This window comes from Dipodomys spectabilis, unplaced genomic scaffold, assembly GCF_019054845.1.
Source record: "Dipodomys spectabilis isolate Male_0828 unplaced genomic scaffold, ASM1905484v1 ptg000362l, whole genome shotgun sequence".
Lineage (NCBI taxonomy): Eukaryota > Metazoa > Chordata > Mammalia > Rodentia > Heteromyidae > Dipodomys > Dipodomys spectabilis.
In genome coordinates, this window is record NW_024871039.1 from 1,564,275 (window position 1) to 1,571,187 (window position 6,913).

Genomic DNA, 6,913 nt, shown 5'->3' on the forward strand with positions numbered 1-6,913 from the left:
TCCTGAGTTTGATTCCTCAGCACCACATAAGCAGAAAAAGATGGAAGAGGTGCTGTGACTCAAGTAGTATCACTAGCCTTGAGCTGAAGAGCTGAGAGACAGTACCCAGGACCCAGAGTTCAAGCCCCACAACCAACAAAAACTAAACAAAACAGTCTTTCACTTTTGTGTGCTCAACATTGTAACACTAGTGCTTCAGTCTAGGGCTAAGATTTTAGGTGTGGACATTTATAAACACTCCTGATTCAGATTCGAATTGATAAAATTTTTAATCAATATTTTGTTCTTATTAATTTTGCTCTTTGTAAATTCACATAGACCTATAAAAAACGGTGTGGCCATCCCAATAACATTCTCGAAGTACTTCCTAATGATGACTTACAAAAAGTTGTATTCTATTACACCAAGGAAAACAATGCTACAAATAAGGAAAACCAATACATAAATATTAATGATTAATAAAATAAAAAACAAAACATTTACCACTGTTTCCAGTATTTGAAATGTACTACATATTTGATTTATTATTTTCTCATATTGCTGTACATTTAAAACTGCCTAAGTCTATGATGCTCAACAAGAATTTTATAGGCTATGAGAAGCCTTTAAAGTTACCCACTAAGATTATTATTTATGGTTCATCTCATCATTTGTATATGGCTTATACCATCATTTGTTCCTCGCTAACATATAAAATAAGGAAGACCTTAAATTTTAACAGAAACTGTGAAGTTAATGTCTTAAATCTTCACTCTGCGTCTTTACACAAACACTTTGCAACTTCTCATTAGTAAAGTTTCTATAACTCTGAAATGTATATACTTAGTAGTATATGACTGCTACCATGAATCTTAAATGCTTTAATGAAAAGTTTTACAACCTGCTAAATAGTCTTAATTTTGGCATATATGAGCACATTCCCAAAATTAAACATATTTAAAACATTAAAATTTTAACAAACCTTAACACTTTCTATAGTGTTCATTATGACAGGTTCCTTGGACAGAATAATTGAATTCCTCCTCCTACACATCCGTTGAACAACAAATGTCTGGAATTATTTTGTTTTTGACATGTCAATCTTGACTTTATTCTTAAATGTGTTCTTATGTAAGAAATACATGGTTCTAAAATTTCACGACAATTCTTTTGAATTTAATTTTTGTGGAATTGTCTAGTTTAAGAAAATCAATTACTCTTTATATATAAAATTGTTCTGTGCTCAATTCAGTAGCACATACACTAACAATGGAATAATAAAGAGAAGAATAGCCCCTGACTGAGGATGACACTCAACTTCGTGAAGCATTCCAGATTTTTAAAAGAACAGATTTCCTGATGGGATGTGGACAGAAGGTAACCTTAATGCCTTGTTGTTGGGAGTTTAAACTTGTTCGAAGACCTTGGAAAGTAGTATGGAGGTTCCTCAAAAGACTACAGAGAGCGCCCCTAAGACCCAGCAATCCCATTTTGGGCATTCACCCAAATGATCAAAAACAAGACCATAGTAAAACTACCAGCAAAACTATGTTCCTTTCAGCATTATTTACCATAGCTAAGATACATAACCAAACCCGATGCCCCACAGTAAACGAATGGATCAAGAAAATGTGTGTGTGTGTGTGTGTGTGTGTGTGTGTGTGTGTGTGTGTGTGTGTGTGTGTGTGTGTGTGTGTACTGGAATTCTATGCCTCCATCAGAAAGAATGACATCACCCAGTTTGTTAGGAAATGGAAAGACTTGGAAAAAATTATATTAAGTAAATTATTCCAGGCCCAAAGAAGTGAAGTTAGCCAGGCCCAAAGAAACATACATCCCATGTTTTCCTTATTTGCAATAACTAGTATGTGTCTGAGACAAGCAGAAAAGGTCAGATAAGTCGATGTTAGGGGAATGAACCGTAAGATAAATATTCAAATTTTTTTTTGTTTTTTGTTTTTTTCCTTTCATGCAATTTTTTCTAACATATTTATAAGACGATTTCTATGTTGCTTTGTATGTCCCTCCCCCAAGGTATAACCCATGCTTTCACTGCATTTGATGTTGGTATAATTTGTGGAGGGGAAGGAAAAAAACCAATTCGTTTAACTCGGGATACAGGTGGACCCATTGCAACAATGATATGTACAAGACATTATGTCAAAAAATGAACTTTAATACTTTGAGGGGAAGAGGACCAGGTGGGGGAAGTGGGAGAGTATGGTAAGAGATGGGAAGGGGAAACAAAGAGGAAGCAACAATGCTTGGTAAGAAATGTACTCGTTATCTTGCCCATGTAATTGTAAATCCTCTGTCAGTATTCTCAAAATAAAAAAAAAAAAAGAAATGCACTCAGTAACTAGCCCATGTAATTGTAACCCCTCTGTATGGTATTTTCACAATTAAAAAAAGAAACATAGGTCCTATGGTATCCCTTATTTGCAATAACTAATGTATCTCTGGGATAAGCAAAGAAGGTATGGTAAGGCAAAAAAAAAAAAAAAAGGAGGAGGCAACAATGCTTGATAAGAAATGTACGCATTACCTTTTCCATGTAATTGTAACTCCTCTGTATGGTATTTTCACAATTAAAAAAAAGAAAAAGTCAAAACATGTGCATATGACTAGATAATATGATGTTAAGGTAAGTGAACCCCAAGATAGGGACACAAGTGGTTTTTTATTTCTTTCTGTTGTTTCTAATATATTTATAACGTACGATGTGATTTATTTTTATGTGCATCCCCCAGAGTTAAACCCCTGTTTTCACTGTATCTGATGTTGGTGCACCTCCATCTTGTATATACACTTCTCTAATTTGGGGATGGAAAGGGAAAAAACAAAATTCTTAAATAAGGATACAGTATGACCCATTGCAACAATGTGATGCACAAGACAGTATGTTGAAAAATGAACTTTACAATTTAGGCGGGTGGGGGGAGGGCAGCGTACTTGTGGAGGTGGGAGGGAAGGGATGTTGGGGGAAAACAAAGGAGGATGTAACAGTGCTTGATAGGAAATGTATTCATTACTTTTTTCATGTAACTGTAACCACTCTGTACAGTACTTTTACAATATAAAACATAAAAATGTTCTGGGATGGAAGAGAATATATCCCCTATTTTACCCATATAATATCGTTAACAAAGAAATTAATGCAAAACACTGATATGAAGATATTTTGAATAAATGTGTGTGTGTGTTTGGGTATGTGCATGCCTGCGCATTTTCATTCTCAGAGTTTGAATTCAGTGCATCAAGGTCTTGCTAGGCCATTCCTCTCTAGATTGATGAGGTACTATATAAGCTACATCTCCATTCTTGTCTCTTTGCTAGTTCATTAATTTTTTTAAAAAAATAATCTCATGAATATTTTTTGTCCTGATTGGCTTCCAACGGTTATCCACGGATCTCAGTTTCTTGAGCAGATACCCGAGTGGACAGGATTACAGGTGTGACCAAGAAGCACAAGGCTTTCAGAATAATTTAAAAAGTAGAAGAAAATTTACTTCATGGAGGCTTGTTTATTATCTTCTGCTTTTAAAGCATTTTGGAGTGATTGTATGTGAATTTATTTCATTTTTGGATTCTTAAAAGACAGTAAGTCCTTTTTTTGTTTTTGTTTTTGTTTTGGTCATGCAGCTTGAACTCTGGGCTTGGGCGTTGTCCGTGCGCCTTTCAGCTGAAGGCGAGTGCTCTACTCCTTGAGCCACAGTGCCATTTCTGCTTTCTTAGTGGTTTATTGGAGATAAGAGTCTCACAGACTTTCCAGCCTGGGATGGCTTTGAAGCGCAATCCTCAGATCTCAGCTCCTTCTGTAGCCAGGATTATATGGTGGCGTGAGCCACCAGCTACCGTCTATTTTTAGTACTGTTAAAAACGTATACTGGAACTGTGGAACAGAAGAAATTTGTCTCTCTTTAGACCTCAATTACCAACACAGTCTGTGTTGAAGACAAAATGTGACAGAAAACAATTACTGTGGGCAATAATTGCTGTTATTTCTTGGACAACATGAATATTGAATTGAGAGTGTAAGGGAATGGAGAGGATTTTACCTACTTTTTATTGCTAATTTTTGGAAATTTTGACTCATTCACTTCCCCACTATGTGTCTTTGGGCCATGCACTTAGTGCCTATAATTACAATATTTCCTAACACTAAAATGGTAATAATATTAGAATTATAGCAAATGTTTTCTTAAGAATTAAGAGAAATAAAACTTGTGAAATACTTAAAATAAACTTCTAGGAATGAGCTTACAATTACATGGGCAAGATAATGAGTATATTTCTTATCAAGCATTGTTGCCTCCTTCTTTGCGTCCTGTTCCCATCCTTTCCCATCTCCCCCCACAGCCCCCCATCCCACCAACCACTACCACCCCCCGCCAAAGATGTAAAGTTCGTTTTTCGACATAAGGACTTGTACATCTTATTATTGCAATGAGTCCACCTATTTAAATGATTTGTTTTTTTCCCTTCCCCTCCAAAAATTATAACAACATCAAATACAGTGAAAGCATGGGTTTTACCATGGGGGACGGACACACAAATCAACAAAGAAATCATCTTATAAGTGTTAGAAACAATTGCAATAAAGAAAAAATAAATAATTGAGTATTTATCTTGGGGTTCATTTCACCTAACATCAACTTATCTGACCTTTTCTGCTTGTCTCAGATATATACTAGTTATTGCAAATAAGGGAAACCAAGGGACCTATGTTTTTTGGGCCTGGCTTAATTCACTTAATGTAATTTTTTCCAAGACTTTCCAATTCCTAACAAATAGGACAATGTCATTCTTTCTGATGGAGGACTAGAATTCCATTGTGTATATATATATCACATTTTCTTCATTCTTTCATCTAGTGAGGGACATTTGGGTTTGTTCCATATCTTAGCCATGGTAAATAATGCTGCAATAAACATAGTTGTGCTGGTAATGGACAAGGGTCTCATATCCAAAATATACCTGGAACTCAAAAAAATTAAATCCCCCAATAACAGATCCTCAAAGAAACAACTGCCCAATAAATAAGTGAGCTAAATACTTAAAGAGAAACTTCTCTGAAGAGGAAAGGAGGATGGTCAATAGACACATGAAGAAATGCTCAACCTCTCTAGCCATAAAAGAAATGCAAATCAAAACAACATTGAGATACCATATCACCCCAGTTAGAATGGCTATAATCAAGAACTCTAACAACAACAGATGATGGAGGGGATGTGGACAGAAGGGAACCTTAATGCATTATTTTTGGGAGTGTAAACTTGGTCAACAGCTCTGGAAATTAGTATGGAGGTTCCTCCAAAGACTACACATAGAGCTCCTCTATGATCCAACAATACCACTTTGGGACATTTACCCAAATGATCACAAGCAAGCCAGCAGTTTGATAAAATACTAAATAGAATGCAATAAGTATTACAAAAGCCATTACATGTAATGAGAAACCAGAAGGAATGTTCTCTATTGACCATGCTCTGCTTCAAAGGCAGCCAGGTGGATAAATTCTCATGCTGTAAATCAAACTGGTTTTATTATGTCTTGGCAGTATAAAAACATAAGGGACAGAATAATGAAAAGGAATGTTGTAGACTGAGGTGAACTCCATATGAAAATGTGCAAAACTGATGAAAACGTAAAAGTCTCTGAGTAGTATATTGTGTTTTACATCATTTAAGTTAAATTGCAAAAATAGGGAATACCTAAAGGAATGAATTCTCTTTTTGATAGCCAATCAAAGGTCCTTAGAAGATTGAACTCATTCCTCATTCTTGTAGAGGCATCATCAGATGAGAGGAACTCTATTTTTTTTTTTTTTTTGCTTCTTTCCATTTATACTTCAGTTTGAAATCTGAACTACATGAGACTGAAAGAAACCTAGAAATATTATACACACAGGCTTTGGAAAAAGCCATGAAAGAAAAATAAATAAAATACATATAGCCTTGTAAAAGGTCTAACTAAATTTATTTATATAGTCTTAAGTGAAAACAGAAAATGATTTAAACAATATAATATTACTGAAAATTGAAAAATGTTCAGAGTTGCTTAATTTTTTCCTTTCTAATATATTGAATTAAGTATTGATTTTATATAGAGAGATTAAAGATGAGATTAACAAGAAACGTATACAAATCAACAAAATTTCTGAATAGAAATGTTTTCCAAAAAGCCCTGAAAAGCGTCAGTGTGTTTACAAAGTAGTGTTTAATAACACTTCTATGCTGGGTTAATGCTTTGTGAACAGAAGTCATTAGAGAATTGCAATTGAAAGTTACTGTGACACTAATTCATAACTATTATAACTCTTATCAGAAAAATCAAAGGAACCAGGTGTGGTGGAAAAGGCTTGTAATTCCAAGCATTTAGCAGTTTGGAGTAAGAGGATTTGAGTCTAAGGCCAGTCTGTGGTTCTGCACATAGTAAAATTCTGCCCTTAAAAAATTCAAAATGTAATAATGTTGGTGAGCGTGTGAGAAAAGGAAATTTTCTACACTCTTGGTCAAAATACAGGTTAGTATTCTCATTGTAGAAAGTACTTTGCAGTTTTCTAAAGAAATGCAAAGTTGAAATATCATCTGACACACCAATCATTTGATTATTTCTCTCTGGGTTACTCGTAAGTATATCTGTAGATGTTTGTTATTCACATTGTTCACAACAGCCGCCCAGATAATAAATAGAAGTTAAGTATTCAACGACAGACTAATAAAGCAACTGTGGTGCATGCACAAATATATTTTTCTGTTTCATCTTTAAAATAACAAGAGATTTCTCCAATTAGGCATAACTTACAATGACCTGAAAGATGTATTCTAAATGAAGAAAAATGTTGTCTTCTGATAGTTGTAAAGCTATACACACACACACACACACACACACACACACACACACACACACACACATACACACACACACACAC

The 6,913-nt window shown here is 34.7% G+C and overlaps 1 non-coding gene across 1 annotated transcript; it reads left to right on the forward strand.

Moving 5' to 3' along the window:
• Positions 1-1,218: 1,218 nt before the first annotated feature.
• On the forward strand, positions 1,219-1,320 carry LOC122095827. Its single transcript, XR_006145218.1, has one exon. It is a non-coding gene; the product is annotated as a U6 spliceosomal RNA (small nuclear RNA).
• The last annotated feature ends 5,593 nt before the right edge of the window (positions 1,321-6,913 follow it).